This window comes from Artibeus jamaicensis, unplaced genomic scaffold, assembly GCF_021234435.1.
Source record: "Artibeus jamaicensis isolate MK-2021 breed Jamaican fruit bat unplaced genomic scaffold, CSHL_Jam_final scaffold_369, whole genome shotgun sequence".
NCBI classification, from domain to species: Eukaryota; Metazoa; Chordata; class Mammalia; order Chiroptera; family Phyllostomidae; genus Artibeus; species Artibeus jamaicensis.
The window spans coordinates 9,851,810-9,869,665 of NW_026522042.1; the positions used below are offsets into that span (position 1 = coordinate 9,851,810).

The following is a 17,856-nucleotide window of genomic DNA, read 5'->3' on the forward strand; positions in this document are numbered from 1 at the left end:
AGCGAAAGTGCAACTGCCCCCAGCCCGAGACCCCGGACACGACCAGCACCCCCAGTCCTTCCCCTCAGGCCTCCTCCCTACATGTCCATATTTTTGATGAAGTATGAAGACAATTCAAGCTTCCCACTCACTTTCAATGACAATACACAAATATACATAGGTCAGCAAAGTTGGAAGCACCCCCCCCAGAACATGTAAGCACCCCCCATCCCCAAGCGTTCATTGAGATTTGATCCCATCGTGTACAAGGCTCTGTCCGAGAACAGAAAGACTGACAGGAAAGAAAGTACAACAGTGTCTTCTGCACTCGACGGGACTGCAGTTTCGTGGGAAGAAGACAGTCACACGGCTGCCTGCTCCACAGAGTAGGACGAGGCACCGTGTGTCCAGAGGAAGACCCTGTAGTACAAATGATAACCTGCATAATCATACATTAAAAAATATAGCCCTCAACCTCACAAATGTTTAAATTATTCTCACATCCATAACAGGATTCACCGGGGGCAGAACTGGAGCTTCCAGGGTAAATGACCTGGCTTCTCCAAATCTGTCCTTCTGCATGTCTTCCTGGAGGCATCGGTTAAAAATGACTGGGGAATTGTAGTGAGGCTGGGCACCCTGGTGAGTCTCCAGCCCTTCATTCTAATGTCAACTTTTTAACAAACGAAGGTGCATAAACCCCAAGTGTACAATTCCACGGGGTTATCCTTGCGGGAGGAGTCCCCAGATCATAAAACACCGGGTCCGGCAGAAGTGAGGCCTGCTGGAGTGTGGTTAGTGGGGTCTGTGGATGTCTCACTCGAGGTGGACAGCAATTCGGACATTTCATGAAATGTCATAGGGTGAGCTTGAGTGTGGTGTTACAGAATTACATGCTTGTGACTTCGTAAGAAAAGAGTTTGTAATAAAACAGGGGTGTTATTTGTGCCAGACCCTGTAGAAAAACACCAGGTCCTTAAAGTCTTTTCATTCTTCCCTCCAATTATAACCTACCCCACGACCAAATGAGAAGGCATTTCCTAAATTTCTAACATCTACCTTAGTTTCACCTGGCCTTGAACTTTATGTAAATGGAATCCAGCAGGTTAATTCGGTAATGTAATCATTTATGTCTAGCCTCTTGTACACAATGTAATACTTGAGATTTTCATGCGAGTTGTGTGGTTATTTTTCCTTGCTATATAGCACTTCATTATGTACATAATTTTGATTTGTTTACATTCTTCTGGGGATGGACATTTGAGTGTTTTCTAGTTCGGAGCTACAACCCAACATGTCTGTGTGATCATTCTGGTATGTGTCTTAGCTAAGCACCCACGTGCATTTCTGCTGTGACACCTATGCACAGAATACAGTTTTCCAAAGTGGCTACACCAGTGCCCACTCCTACTGGCAGTACACCACAGTTCCAGTTGCTCCGTGATCCCAAACACCAACCTTGTGGGTCCTTTGTACTTCAGTCACTTTGGTGAGTATGTAGTAACACCACGGAGTTCGAATTTCTGTTTCTTTGATAACCAATAAAGTCAAGTACTGTTTCACTTGTTTATTGGCTATTATATATCCTATTTTGTGAGGTGCCTGTTCATCTTTTGCCCATTTTCCAGTTGGATTATCTACTTATTTCCTATTGGTTTGTGGACATTCTTTATATATTCTAGATACAAGGGATAAGTATATTTTTGTTGGTGGTGGATTTTTATATTAAAATACTTTTCCTGCTCTGTCTTATCTTTTAATTTTTTGATGATGGCTTTTATTGAATGAATGCCCTGGTTTTGATGTAATTTACTTGATCTTTTCTTTTTTCATTGACATCTAGCACTTTTTACATCTTGCTTAAAAAAAAACACACAAAAAAAAAACCTGAATTTCCCCAGGGTCACAAAGGGATCAGTCCATGTCGCTTTTTAAAAGAACTACTTCTTCCTTTCTGTTTCTAGATCAGCGGTGGATTTCTGTACGTGACCCGGCGGGGTGCTGCCCACTGCCTCTCTAACAGGACTCTCCCTCCAGCGTTAAATATGGGCAGTAGCACCCCCATGAGGACCAGATGGGAGTCCCAGAATGTGGCTTCTGGACCGTATCCTTCCCCCACAAGCACCAGCCAAGCAGATGTCCAGGCCGAAGCCACGCCCCCAGTCCTCACGTGGTGTGAGCCCTGCAGACGGACACCCTGGTTAGTGCTTTGGAGCAGAAGCCAAGCCCCTCTGCTGCACAACCTCTCACTTCCTGGTCTCTTCAAACACTGCCGTGGGTTAAAAGGGTGTCTGGTTTAGGATTTATGTCCCTTCTAGTCCAAAAAAGCACTGGAGAGAGATGGAACAGGGTGTGCTAAGAACTTTTATCCAGGGGCTCCCTCCTGAAACGCATATGTTCTTCCTGAGCAGGAAGAAAGGCCTCATTAATACTGTGCCTGTTAACACAGAGGCCAAGACTAATTTGTTAGCAAATTTAGCTGTCACCTAGGACATCAGCCCCTGGTCTGCAGCAGGTAGAGCACAGGAGTTTGATAGTGATTTGGGGGAGGGGGGAGGACCTTGCAGTGCGTGAGAACTGGAGTCACACCCACCGCTGGGGAGAAGCTGGAAAAACGCATCCTGGGTGGGAAGAGGGGGGCGGGGAACGGAGCTGAGCACGGCTATCTAAAAATCATGGGCCTCAGGCTCCTCCGGTGCAGCGTGCCGAGATGCAACGAAGGGGACGGACGAAGCAAGACCGCAGAGCCGACCTGGGTGTTAACTGAGCGTGGGAAGGGCATTGGGTGGCCTGGGGTAAATGGGGGGAATAGCATTGTATTCTCTTTTACTGCTATTTTAATGATAGGAATGTCTCCATTTGGGGTGGAAAAGTATGAATGCACTTTAGAAGAATATAAGGTAGGCTAGGTGGAGTGACGGGGCAATGGTGGGGACTGAGGGACCCGGAGAAGGGATTCGGGCCCCTCACATGCGAGCGGAAGAGCATGGAATCTGGGAGGCGCTGGGGAGAGGGAGGGGGCGGGGGCGTGAAAGGCAGGCCTCGCAGAGGAGGTGACTCTGACCTGGTCGGTGCTGCTGGAGCCCATGCTCCAGAAAACGAGCGAGAGGCTGCCATCGTCCTGAAAACACAGGGGACCCTGCCGCGTGTGGGGGGTGCTGGGGACCTCCCAGGGTGTGCAAGTTCAACCCACCCGGGACTGCGAACCACCCAGTGAAATACCGGGCCCCACAGAGGCCGTCCGAAACCTCCCCAACAGCATGCGTTTGGGGAGCGCTCGGCTGCAAGACGCGAGGCTTGCGTGTGAACTTTGTGATGTCAGGACAGTCTCTGGACCGGAGGTCAAGGGGCCTGCACCCAGGTCCAGCCCTGTCCCGAGGGGCCAGTGGGACTTCGGTGATGCAATCGGCCTCTGCAGACCTTACTTTTCTCTCTTCTCCCAAATAAGGGCGGCAGGCAAGCCGATGTCTCTTTGTCTCTGGTCACAATCCCAGCTTCCACGGAAGAGCCTCCATCCTTTTCCCAGGACAGATAAATGTCGCCACTTAAAAACAAGAAGGAGTCATGTGAAAGGTTTATTCTCAGACAAAAATCTTTGAAGTTGGAGAGCAACAGTCTCTTGCGAAAATTAAAACAGAGGAAAAATGCAACATTTAACACAAGCAAAGCCTGCAGAACACAAGCAGCTCCTGCCTCTGGGGTGGGGGGGTGCCCCTGGGGGAGGACCCTGCTTCCCTCCCCCCAGACAGAGGAGATGGGGGTGTGGGAGGGAGGGGCGGGCCACCGAGGCGGGAAGTGGCATAGGAAGCAGAGCTGGCTCCCTTTGTGGGCTATTTGGTGACGACAAATAAATGCAGATTTTCTGACACCAGGAGAAAAACCTGTGGAAAGAAGCCAAGGGCCACATTTTCTGTCTGAGTTTGGTTATATTTTCATTCGTGTGTTTTTTAAGGGAGGGAGTGAGACAGGGAGAGGCCTGGACGGTTTGAAGGTAGGGGCTGGTGGGAGAGTGTCTCCAAATAGAAGGTGTCAGGGAGGTAGAAAGTGGCTGGGTGAGCAGAGTGTTCGGTGGGACTGTCAAAAAAGAATGGCCGACCTAAGAAGAAGTCTTATGGGCATTTATTTGAGCCAAAATGACAATTGCTGGGGAGCATAGTCTCAAAGAACTGAGAAAACGCTCCAAAGAATAGCAGTTTTGCAGCTTATTTTTCACATTAGAATCAGAGGAGGAGGCGTGAGGAGGGCCACGTGAAATTCATTGGTGGTAGATTAAGGGGGCGGGAGAAAGTAAAGAGGGGAAATCTGTAAGATTAGATACAAAACAAAAGAAAAAGATACCTACCTCTTTTATACTGGGGCATGATAGTTAACATTTACACATGTGCAGGGTATTCAGGGAACAAGATAACAAAGGGGGCGGGGCAGGGAGGACCCCGCAGGGTCCTGAAAAAGGAGATTGGTCTGACATTTCGAAAGCATGTTATCGTAGATGCAAGAAGACAGGCCCAGGACGAGCCTTCCCGACCTGCTTTTCCTTAGGGATTTTAATGTTCAGACCGTCCTGTGTGGTTACATCCAGTCTCAGTTTGTAGGGCCCGCCACCCAGGCCTCCCCTGAGCAGCCCCTCTCTGTCCGCGTCACCCAGCCCCAGAGGAGCAAGGGTGTGAGGGGAAAGGTGTGAGCAAGAGAAGTCGTTCGTGTGTCGGTTGGGGTGGCAGTGCCGATGGGAGGAAGAGGAGCAGAAGAACTCCGAAGGACAGTCATCATTTGAAGAGCAGGAGGGGTGGCTTAGAGTTCATTGACAGCAGGAAGAAAGGCTGTGGAGGTCTCGGGGGAAACCAGCCCCGGTGCCCTGCCTGTCCGATGGGACGGCACCGACTTGGAAGGCCGTGCCCACCGTGCACTTGGCCTTCACTGAAGGCTGGCTCACACTGACCACAGAGGCAGGCTACGCCCTCCCCAGAGTGCAGGTCCAGCAGCGCCCGTGGGTCATCTCTAGGATGGCACGGAAGACCTGGGGACAGTCTAGACACTTTCAACAGGGACTGGAACAAATGGAAGTCAAGGCTTGTGCTTTGGGAATGAAAGATCTCTCAGAAAGATAATGAGCGCTCAGACAGGGACTGTCCTGGGAAGGGACATGGCTGCGGGGTCAAAACAAATGGGCACAGGACAGTGCACCTGCAGTGGTGGGACCTCAGACAGGCCTCACGGTGGCTGGGAACGTTAGCCCACTCGTGTTTTCCTTTGGCGCTGGTCCCTCTGAACTGGCCCAGTATGTGTGCTTTCCACGCTCCCTGTCTCCTCCTTCGTCGTTAGTCACAACATGTCCCTGGGTGAGTCACCTTGCCTCCCTGGCATCAGTTTCACGGGCTGAGCCGCAGGAAGCACGAGATCCTTCCCAGCTTGGGCGTTCTTGTGTCTGGGCTGGGGCAGCCTCGGGCACTTCCTCCTCAATCCTGTCCAGACCCAGCGACTTACCCCAGAAAAATGCGACTGTGGCTGTGGTCTGAGCTGGAAGAACAGACCAAAGTGGCGGCTGAGTTCAGATGATGGGAAGACCCAACAAGCAGACCAGATGTTGGCTTGCACGTAGGAGGCAGCCCTGACGTATTCATTTGGTGAACAGAGAGGGATGGTTTTCATCACCCTTCCGTCCTGAGATTTACTGTCATCATGAGTTTAATTGAAAAAAAAAACAGCACACAATTCAAGCTACCCACTTTCACTGGGGTGAAAGGTAGACCTCATCGCTGTAGGGAGTTTATTTTGGATGCATTAGTGTGTATGTGTGTGTGTGTGCACGCCCCTCCGTGCATCCCCACCTCTGCCTGTACACACCTGGGCTTCCCAAACTGCAGAGAATGAGATGGAGGGAGAGCAGGATCAAGAAGCAACCGGAAGTCAAGAAAATAAACTGGGAGTGGAGAAAAGAGCAGAAGTGGAAGGACAGCGAACAGGAGGGACGCTCTCGGTCCCAGAATGTGCACAGGCCTGACGGCCCGGCTTCACACTTTGACCCTTCAGCATGTTAGGGACCTGCCCAGCAGATAAACGAAGCTGCCGGTTCGAAAGGCTGGCTCTCACACATATGTTCTTTATGAAATCAGAATTTATGTAAAGCGTTCATCTGGGAGACAATTTTTAAAAATGATTTTTAAAAAATTTTAGGAAAGTAGCCACTACAGGGAGACTTTCCCAGATGTTTTCACTGACAGTGGACTAGACACTGAAGTTAAAGCTTTGATTTTAATGTATATGTATTCAAATATATATATAAAGCCTTGTTGAAATACAAATGTAAGCCAGTAAAGAAACTGGAATATATGAGTACCCCAACTGAGATTTCATTTAAAAAATTTAAATACATACATTAGTGGAAGAAAACAATTATACTTAGAAAAAAATTATTCTTCTTAAAATATTCTCTATCTCCTTTTCTCATGTTTTCTCAGGACGCCAAACTGCGTGTTTTGCAGTGGAGAACAGAAATAGTCCGACGTTCTCTGTAACTCTCCTGGCACCAAACACACCCTCTCTTCCCGCAGCACATGCCTGGTCTACAGGGTAAACTCTGATAGCAAGTTATAGCTGAGATCGCCCACTGGGATGGATGTTTAAGGGACTGAGGGTCAACATTTTATTTAAGTCCTTAAAGCGTCTGTGTTTGTCCACTGTGCCCAATTCGTGCTTGAACATGCACTCGATATGTTTATCCGCATTTGAAGAGTGAGGTGAGCAGGGAATGGTGGGAGGGGAACACAGTGTTTTATCTCCAAACATCGAGTTAATTAGACTAGTATTTAGTTCGCAAAACAAATATGTACAAGGGAGAGTTTGCAAGCTGTACATTTTCTAAATTTTATTTTCATATATGAAGGATATGCATTAGAATCTAAAGTGAGAGCTTTTAAATTTATATATTAATAAGAATTTCTTTTGTGTTATATGTCATTAATAGTAAACTAATATGACTAAGAGTATTAATTAGATTTTCCCTTTCAAAATAACACTCTCTCTCTTCTCCTCCAAACTTCTACTTGATCACGTATTTAGTATGTTCAGAATTACTGTTAACCTTACTTAAATACTCCTAAACAATAATGATTCTAACGCAGCCCTATCTAAGTAAAACTAGATAGTTCAAAAGCTAATAAAACATGAACAAAATTATTTCCCTCTAAATCCCTGGAACAGAAAAAAAATGCAGATTTCATTTTCTTAAACAGACACGTCACGCACACAGGGCTCATTACCGAAGAGGATCGCTGAGTGGAGAACTACCCCCTGCCTTTGAGGCCAGCAGAGCACAACACCAGCCAAGCTTCTCATAGACCAAGGACGAGACTGGGAACTCCTGCTGAGCAGAAGGGGCACCTACAGAGCCGCCAGCCGGGCTCCTCTAGAGCTTCTGACCACCTCCCCCTTCCCTCTCTTTCCCTGCAGGACTACGCAGCGGGAGGGAGAGGATGGTCCGAAGGCCGGAAGTGGGCTAGTGGAAGAAGTTCTGGGTCATGGCCTAGCCCGGCCCCCTCCTGCTTAAGGTCACTTAGCTGATCGGAAGTGGGCGAGCAGCGGGCCTGAAGTCTGTCCATCTGCCACCCGTGTTCACATCCTACACTTTCATCTCGAGTGAACTGTGAAGACAACTAGTGTATGATATCCAAGAGTTTGTAATAAGTTATTTGTTTGGATGAAAAAAAAGCCATATTTCCAAGCAAAGTGTAAATGAGAGAAAACAATTTTGCCTTTCTGAGGGGATATTTGCACTTTCACAGAAAATCAGAGCAAGGAGCAAAGTAAACGGCCTGAGATGCAAATGGATGGCTATCCATCAGTGATTCATAATTCGGCTGCACACTGGAATCTCACGGGGAACTTCGTAAGATACCAGTGCCCGGGCTCCCTCTCCCGAGATGCCGTTTTGTTAGTCAGGGGCGAGTTCTCAGCCTTGGGATTTGTAAAACTTCCCCACATGACTTTGAAGGGCAAAGCTAGGCCCTTGCTCTCCCCGAGAGAGTTCACCCTGAGGCTGGAAGGGAAAAGCCGTGGAGCACGTGGGGGCGGTCAGGAGGGAAACTCTGCAGGCAGGATCTTTCCATCAGAAGAGGGGCCGGGCCAGGGCAGAGCATCTCCAACATTAATACGCTCATTTCCTGGGATCTCGTTCAAATGCAGGTTCTGACTCCGTAGGTCTGAATGGCTCCTGGGATACTACGTTTCTAACGAGCTCCCGTAGGATGTCTGAGCTGCTGATTCAAAGGCCATGGGTTGAATGTGGCCAGGGGCTAGATGACCTTGAAGAACCTTCTGACCCTAAGATTCTACTGTTGTCTGGATCAAGAACATCACAGCTTTAGGAGATAGTTTTCCAGGGAGGGAGCCCGAAGGCTTGAACCTCGGGGTGCTGTTTGCCCATCCCCGTCACACTGACAAACAAGCTCACCGAGGGGCAGCCCCCCCTTGGCCTGCAGTTGGAAGGGTCGGGTTGGGGTGCAGCAGAGAAGCGCACGTGCTGAGGAAACATGTCTGAGCTCAGAGGGAGCCATGGCGCCTGCTCGGATGCTCTGCTGCGCAGGCCTGGGGTTAGCTTGGGAACAGGCACGAGCAGAGGGTACAAAAAAGGAGGAATGAGAAGGAGACCTGTGATATCCAAGTCACTCAGGAGAATGGTTCTCTTTTTGAAATCAGAAATTTCTTGGGCAAAAAATATAGCCACAGGGTTCCGATGAGGTCATGTGTTGCTTGTTCAACAACTCAGGCCCAGAGAGATGAGTTGATTCTGGAAGGAAATGACATTGAACTTGTATCAAATTCAGCTGCTTTAATTCAGCAAGCCACAACAGTTAAAAACAAGGATATCAGGAAGTTTTTGGATAGTATAGATGTTTCTGAAAAAGGAACAGTTCAGCAGGCTGATGAATAAGATCTAAGTTGTCCAGCTACAGAAACGGCAAGATGCCAAATGATTCCTCACAGTTACTTGCGATATTCCTTACATTTGATTGTGTAAGGAGTACAAAGATGAAATAAAAGCTGTGTGTTGAAAAATAGTATATCAAAGGATTTCAAACAGTATATAGTTTACATTTGAAAACTTGTGAAACCATATCTGGACAAAAACACTGAAAACAAATCCAGTAAACGCATGTGAAGGAACATCATACTCGCTCAGCAGTGGCCAGGGCTTGAAGGGGGAGGGGCTGTCTACCAGGGGCCTGATGTATGTTGGGGGTGAGGATGGAACTGTTCTGCATTTTGACTGTGGTTTTCCAGTTGTTTGTCAGCTTTTTTAGAACTGTATATATACTACATGTAACTTTTACCTCAATAAACCTGAGTTAAAAAATTACATGTCTTTTCTATTCTCAAATTTGTTCTCTCTGTGTCTCCTTAACCACCTTTCATGGCCAATATTTCCTGACTGTTTAGTCAGGCACAATGCTAAATGTTTACGATTATATCGAACCACTTCAAATTGCCATTTTCATAGGTCAAAAAATGAAATATCGGCTATTCCATGTGATTTAATCTAACATTTACGACAACCCTTTGAGGTGGATACTATTATCATCTTCATCTGAGGTGCAAAATAAGGTTCAGGATGGTTAAGAAATATTCCACAAAACACAGTGAGGAGCAAAGCCAGTCCAGATATATATAGATAATCAACAGAGAAAAGTGGTAAAACACAGAGATTCCCAAAGAAAGAAAAAGGACCATCCACAGTACCATCCATCATCCAAAGTAATGACATTTTGCTGTATTATCACTGTTTTTCTAAGTATTCAATAAAATTATTCCGATGCCTTTTTCTAATAACTGAAGAAGAGAGATGCAGACATTGAACACATCCAGTGGGGCTAGAAAGGAAGATTCTGTCTTATTTCAACTTGCCAGGCATTTTGAGAAGTGGAAAACAGTTCCATGCTATTTTACACACTGAGAGTTTTAATTTTCCGCGTCCATCCATCTCCTCCTCTCCTCACTTTCTACCACTTAATACTGGAGTCAACTTCACATATTTAAGGTGGCTGTTGATAATTACCCGGTGTTTCCAATGCAATGGAGCCTAGAAATACGGGTGTCTGGGTAAATGATTACCACCTTAATTTATCCCCAGGGTCCTCTTATCTTCTCCCTCCTGCGAGTCATTGGTAACTGCCGGCTTCAGGATGGATTCAGTGTGGGCAGTGGAGGAGACACATCGCAGAGTTAATTCCAGCTGCCAGAGAGGCTCAATAAGCCCCCAAGAAGCTTTTGAAAATCAAAAAACTCTTTAAAAAAGATCTTTTAAAGTACTTTTTCATGTTTGGCCCCACGGAGTAAAATGCATCTTTAGAGACAGAGGGAGCAGAGACGATCAATACAGTGTTAAGACACTGACACTATTAAGATAGGATTACATGGCCAAGAAACTGCGAAATCTTTAACTTTTTCATTTTCAGCCAGAAGAAATGAGGGACGTGGCTTTTTAACATTTATTTTTATCTGACTAGCCTTAGGTGATACATTTCTTTTTTGTTTTGTTTTGTTTTGTTTTAGATCAGGGATCTGATTCAGTCCACATCTAATGAAGAGATCGAGTTAATTCTGTATCTTTTTTGGTGCGAACTCTTATCCCCAGGGCTGGCCAGGCTTCCTTCCTGGTTTGGTGGGAAAAACCCAGCTACCTACCCGGTAAAGACTCCATCCAATCAGTGCCCTCATTCCACGAGTGAAAATGTAGGAGCTTAACCAGAGCGACTTCCAAAGTTGTCTGGCTGCACCTACACTTTCCCAGGTGCCTGGGACGCTTTCTAGATGGAAGCCAGTAGCATCCGAGCGGTGGTTTCTAGGCTGGAAGGATCGCTGGAAGTCCTTGCACTCCACCCCTAATTTCACAGACAATGAAATGAGAGGTGAGCTGACTTAAGACCACACAGATAAATAGATAACGTGGGATGGAAAATCGCCCCAAAACCCTGTCCTTTAAAACAGACCAGTGACCCCCCCACCCCCGCCCCACCCTGCCTCTACTTTGGTATCACTCCCGGGAGCTTTACAAATCCTGATGCCCAAGCTGCACCTCAGGTTGATTAAAGTACAATCTGTGGAGTGAAAACCCCGGCGTCAGCGTTTTGTAACCTTCCAGGGAGGTCTCCGAGTTCACCCTCCCAGCGCACAGGCCTTGGGCAGAGCCTCGAGCTGCGGGGCGTGCTCCCTCTTAAAGGGGCAACTTGTCTGTGTGACCAGAAGCATTTGGCGTGCATGGTCCTGCACACACTCTGGACCAGACTTTGTCCTTTAAACCTTAACGACAGGTGGACGTCGTGAGTACTATTTTATACATGCTTTCCGCTGTCTTCCAGGGTCCCAGTAGGATTGTGCTTCCTGGTCCTCAGTGAGTGAGCGGCATGTGACCAGTGCTGGCCAATGAGTTGTGAGCGAGCAGGGCTCCGGGCTGGAGCAGTAATTGCTGGTTCAAGCCGTTCCAAAGCTCTCATTCCCTCCTCCCAGGGGTCAGCCAGGCTCCACAGACTGACCAGGCTGTAACCCCGGGTCGCAGCATGAAGTCAACACTCCCAGTGGGTATGTCCCATGGATGGAAAAGAGACCTTGGTGATTTTAAGGCACTGAGCTTTTGAGATTCTTTCTGTGTTACTATGACTCACTACATAATCCAGAAGTTATTACTATGTGAAAAGTAAACTATCTTCAGAAGCAAGGTAAGTCTTCTTCCCCAAAATCACAATTCAAGACTTTGTTGGGCACTTTCCCCCTTTCTCTGTTGAGGCTGGATCATAAATATTTATTTAATCTTGACTGCGACCTTTGGAGGGTCCCGTCTTGTTTCCAACATGGCTATTTCCACGCACCATCAGACATCAGTGAGGAGAATCGCACGGAGGAGTCCCAGCTGTTCCGAGGCGGTGCCGCCTGAGGCACACACAGGGCTTCTGCTCCCATCCCTGCTGCTGTAGCAGCTCCCAGTGGACTCACGCCTGAACTCATTTTTGTCTCTTTACACTACTGAGTTGTTGCTTTAAAGTTGTTAGAAGTCTCCAACGAGAGACCTCGTTTGCTAGTAGAATCCATATGGTTATGACTTAAGATCCAAATCACCGCAGGCAGCCATCGGGGTCTGAATAGATGACCTCCAACTTCCTTCTTGGACTCACACATTAAGATTCTTATTCCCGAATATAATACCTACCCCTTTTCCTTCTTCCCCAGAAGTTACGGTATGGACGGGGCCCGTGGGAGCCAATGTATATAAAAGGACTGGATTGGAGGAGAAGCTCAGACCCTGCAGGTGGAAGAATCAAAATGCACCAGTGCCACCTGTGGGCTTGACCCAGCCCGGATGGGGAGGACTAGGTTATGGGAGACTGAGGGTGGGAGTCACAGGGAAAGTGACTGAGAAAAGGCTGAGGAGAGATAGCTCACCATCTCTAACAACCCCCGCCCAGACGAGCAGTGATAGGCGAACTTCCCCGGCGGTGGGACACAGCTCGCAGCGTAGCTCGGAGTAGAGCCCCGCACTGTAGGGGGAGGTGGGGGAGCTGGTGGACCTGATAGTGAGCTGCTCCCTCATCTGGCAGGTGTGAGTCGATTACTGGAACGCTGTTCCTCTGTGCTGTAGTAAAAGACTTCCAGGTCAGGGTGGCCCTTCAAAGCCTTCTTTGACTCTGTAGGGTCATGTGTTATGTGATTGACGAAACAGATTCATTTTCAAGCATCTACCTTCATTCCTTTGACTCCTCTGGGAAACGTCTCCCCACCCTGAGTACCCAATCCTGGAACCAGTGGTGGCCCCATAACTTCCAGACTTCAAAAAAATGTGAAGAAAGGGGGTAACGATAGTTTGCAAAGTAGTCAAGAAAGTTCTAAGAATGTTATTTTTTTTTTTCTGAAGAGGGCATCTATTTCTATAGACTGAAGTTAAGATCTTTCAAGTTTGCTCCGAGAAGATGGTTAATGAGCCGTTGGGACTGGGAAGCTGCCCCGGTGCCGAGGAGAGAGCACACCACCTGGAGGATGAGAAGCGTCCACTTCGGGTCTCCCCCCATCACTCACCAGCCCCGCAGCTGTAACGAAGCTGGGTGGGCTTGCTGACCTTCTGGTTTTCATCTTGTAAAATGGGATAATACCAAACCTGTTCTGTCTTAGCTGTTGCACTGGGGTCCGATTAGTTAACATACTTTTCAAACTCTGGGCTTAATATTATTATTGATTTGAGAGTTGTCTGAAGGTTTAACCATAACCATACCAAAAATGGGTTTTGAGAAGCAATTAAAAAAAAGTATTGTGATGACTGCCATTTACCTTCAAACTTTCCAAACTGACAATGTTCTCTAAATGTGTGCTGGTTTTCACAAGTGCACGGAGGCTGTTACTGCTCCAGAGGGACACCTGCATCGTGGGGATGGCCTCTCCTACTTGACAAGGAGGCCACATGCCAGAGGCAGCTGCTGTCCCCACTCCAGCTCCCTTTACCTCTGCTCCACACCAGAGGTTTTGCTAATTAGTGATATGAATATTAACAATGGCTTTTCACTGCTGAAAACAGCAGTGCTTCATGTATATGTGGACCGGCTAGTGCAGTGGTCAGAAAACTTCATATAAAGCATCAAATGGTAAATTAACTTTGGCTTTGCAGGCAAATAACCCCTGTTGCAATCCCTCAAACTCTGTCACTGTTGCACAGAATCAGCCACAGATTACATGGGAATAAATTGTCATGGCTGTGTCCCAATAAAACTTTATTTACAAAAACAGGCACAGACCAGATTTGGCCTGTGCACTATAGTTTGCCAACTGTGAGGCTAGAAGGGTTTAAGAATTTAAGTCTCTTCACACATTAAAATGGTTCCCAAGGTTGAATTTCTAAATAGTCCTACGTTCAGGGCTGGCTTGGAGGATTCTGGTTATTCAGTGGCAACTACAAGGTTAAGCAAACCCTGCCTCTAGGATGTCATGGCATTTGCTCCAAATATTCCATATAAATGGGGGCATCCGAAAGGGCAGGGGCCTGAAGTCAGTGCGTTGTGTGCTTTCAGGGCGGTTTGTCATGTTGGTGTGGGGGCAGAGTTTGTCTTTCTTGCTTTTATCACCTGCAGTGTAGCGACCACACTGGAGGTGTGGAGTCCTCACCTGCCTCTGATTACTGACAGAAACCCAAGAAAAATAAAAAGAACCCGAGCACCCTGTGCTGCTCAACTGGGTTAGGCCAGTTCACAACAAAATGGGAAAGCAGATGGGAGAAGAGCATCGTCACCAGTCAGGGACAGAAGAGCTGATTCTGGAGAAAGGGACAAGACCAGCGAAAAAGCCCTGCTCCGTGAGGTCACAACCACACAGAACCCTGTCCTCCAGAGCCACAGGTGACATCGTCCCGGACTGTCGGTTGTGACTGGAGACCCACCCCCAGATTCAGCAGCCCTTTGGCTCAGGGGAAGGCAGCTCTTTGACTCAGGGCAGCGATTTCTTTTGCAAAGCTTGTTGTTGTTGGCACAAGTGCTGCTGCAAATTATGGTACCTGCTTAGAGAGATACCTCCTTTCCAGCCGCTGACCCCAGGCAGAATGTCCGTCACCCCTTTTGTAGGCGCTGTGAGGGCTCAGGGAGCAAGGCCTCCGGGGCCTGGCCCTCAGTGAACACTGCAAATGCCCGGTGTTCATCGTTACGCCCCGTGCAGCTTCCGTCCCTGTTTTTTTCCTCTTTTTATTAAACCTCTGCTCGTCCCCTTATGCTTTTATTCACAAAACTCTACGATTTTAGGGCAGAAGAGGACATGCAAGATCATCTAACCCAAGTTCCTCATTTCATTTTGCAAACCCGATCCTTGACCAGTGAGAAAGTTTGAGAAGTTCTTCCTTATCTGCATACTTTTACATGGAGACATAAGCCGCATTCATATTTAAAGCAGGCTTTAGAATTCTGTGGCGAACAACAGGGTCTAAAGTATGTTATTAATCTATTCCAACCAAAGCATGGGTCGAAAATAGTTTTAAAATACAGGAAAATAAAATATGGAGTAACTGTCAACAGTCCAAGTCACTGTAATAGGCATATTTCAGATAAAAATAATATTTGCCTCGCCTAAGGCTTGGGGTGCCCAGCCACTGCATGAAACAATTTCTGAAAGCACTCCGAGAAGTCCATTCATCCATCTATTCAATCAACAAATTTCCATAAAATACCTCCACAGTTAGGTTTTCCTTCTAAGGTTTAGACTAATAATGATAAATGTGGAACTCCCCAAACTATACCTCCGGCCGCAGCCAGTCCCTCAGCTGTGTAGCCGTGGCCTGCACTTCACTCACTCAGTGAATACTCAAGAGCCCTGATTCAGCCTCGGCCACAATTCTGGGCACAGGGGCCACAGCAGAGAACAAGCCAGAGCAGCCCGCTCAGCTTTTATGAAGCTGATGTTCTGTGAACTTTCTGAAGATGATATTCCCTGGCGCCTAAACATGTTGAAACCTAAATGCATTGAGACTCCACCCGTTGCTGGGTTCATACTGTTTACTGGGCGTCTTCCCACACAGCTCTCTCCATCCCTCACGGCCACCTTGGGAAGCTGGCTCTGCTACCTTGCTCGTTCCAAGGTGGCTCAGCTCTAGTAGCGAGGGATGGAGCTGGAAGCCCAGCCTGGATCTTCTCACTCCAAGCCCAGGGCCAGTGCTCCTGCCCTCTCCCTGCCCCTCTCCCCTCTCCACACTCCCTCCTTCACAACAGCACAGTGATCTTGTCCAGGTAGTCACCCTTCCTGAGCCACACGTGCCTTGGCATCTTTAGCCAGACTGGCCTCAATTCTCAGAGCCTTGATCTGCTCCCCTCACCCCTCTCACCTCCCTGCCACAAGCCCCAAACATCTCTGCCTCTAGCCTGTTGTTCTGCTCGGCAGCGTTAGGTCCTGGCTGCTGCGTCCACCTGGCAGCTGGGCCCAGATGGGCCAACCAAGTCGTTGGCTCCATGCATCGCGGGGCTTCTTTGGGAGACTCCTCCCTCGTAGAAGAGTCCCATGTTGGTCATCGGAAGACATTATCATGCGATCATAGTCCTTTATGGCATCTCTCAGATTTAAAACGCTCACACCTTCTGCCCCTTGGTATTTGGTTGGCACACTCACATGTGCAAAGTAACATCACTGGGCGAATATGCTCTTTGAAATATTATGACAGCCAAAGATATAAACCGCTGAATGCCCACAAACAGAGACTGGTCAGGCAGGGCGTGGTGTACCTGTGGAATGAAGTACTGTACAAAGAAGGAAGGTCTTCTATATGATCCTGTTACATTAGAAAAGTTTCAGAGAGTGTTTCTAGCATAATATTTGCATGGAAAAACAAACATACACAAGTTATATAGAAATACATAGAAAACTTGTGAAAAGGCAGATAACAAATGGGTAGCAGCGATAGTTTTCAGAAAAGGAAATGGAGCCAGAAGAAAAGGGAAGGACTCGCTTTCTTACCAGGTGGTTTTTTATGCTGTTTGGACATGACACGCATTATATTATCAACTCACACAATGAGTCAAATTATTTAAAAAACTGAAGAATACGGTGCCCATAAAAGATCTGGGCAAGTCAAGAACAAAGACGACTGTAAGTGCCTGATGCCCCTTTGGAGTTGAAGCTGTGGAAACCCAGGAAGGCGGTTACTGTACTTTGCCTGCCCACACGCCTACGTACAAGGCTCAAAGCCAGACAATATTGAAACATTAGCGCCTACAAGGGGATGCGGGTTAATAAGAATTGCATATGTTACGGATGTGACTTGGGTTTGAATTTCTATAATCATCAACCTCATTAGGCTGATAAACCCGCTGCTCTCCGAAAATGTACCAGCGGATACTTAGAACGCCATTAGGGGCTCATTAAACTAGAATCACAGAAATTTTTCCTGTTAAACAAATCAGGAAAAGAAAAGGAAAGAAAAACTCATTTCCAGCTAACCTTATAATGAGAAGCCTATGCCTGGCCACTGGTAATCACAGTCTTTTAACTCACTTAATTACCAACTTAAAACACAAATGCAGATTTTTCAGATGTCACGGCTCCTGCATTGAAAGGAATATCGATTTGAAAGAAAGAGAACAGCGTGCTCTTGCGGGCTTGTGGCCCCCTGCGCGACGTCCAGCAGCTGCAGAGTGGCTTGGCCACCTTTTCCCACGAGGTGGTGTGGGTGGGCAGGTGCGACTCTGCCAGCTTTGTGAACAGCCTCCTCGAGTGGAACTTGGACACGGCCATGGAGCTCTGGGTAAGAATGCTGGGCAGCAAGGTGCTTTCCTTCCACTGAACCAGTGGGCGTCCTCGCTGAGGGTCACAAGGATGGAAGCCCAGGAGCCGATGCCTGTTGGTTAGACACGGCCAACTGAGATTCTGAATGTCACAGTCGCCGTGAGTGTTGGCCTCCTCCCTCCGTCCCTCCCTTCCTCCCCACGGCTGTGCAGCAGCCTCAGACTGACTGCGGGAACGAGCATCCAGATCTCCATGTGGTTCCTGCTCACACTCAAGGTGAAGTGGTGGGAGAGGCAGGGGAATGCGGCCCCTCCAGCCCCAAGGCAGCGACCGAACCGGCTTGTGTCAGGGACCCCCGTGGCAGTCAGGTGAAGCTTAAGGACCATTCCCAGAATAATATTTTTAAATGTTACTTTAAAATGTAGACAATGAATTACTTCAGATTGCAAAACCAATGTTGAAATACGGCTCTCCCAATATTTAACAAATGATGTCATGCGCACTTTCTGTTACAGTAAGAACGTCCACGGTGCCACATGGCAATGACCCCACAGCGTTCTGTGACCTCATCATCAACGACATTTCAGGACACGGTATGAAATATCACGTCTGCTGGTGACGAAGTCATGGACACTGTTAATTAATTCC

The 17,856-nt window shown here is 47.6% G+C and overlaps 1 long non-coding RNA gene across 1 annotated transcript; it reads left to right on the plus strand.

Annotated features, from left to right (window-relative positions):
- The first annotated feature begins 11,439 nt into the window (after positions 1-11,439).
- LOC119036961 (uncharacterized) lies at positions 11,440-13,410 on the plus strand. The gene is made up of 3 exons (XR_005080119.2): positions 11,440-11,687; positions 12,196-12,274; positions 12,878-13,410. It is a non-coding gene; the product is annotated as an uncharacterized LOC119036961 (long non-coding RNA).
- The last annotated feature ends 4,446 nt before the right edge of the window (positions 13,411-17,856 follow it).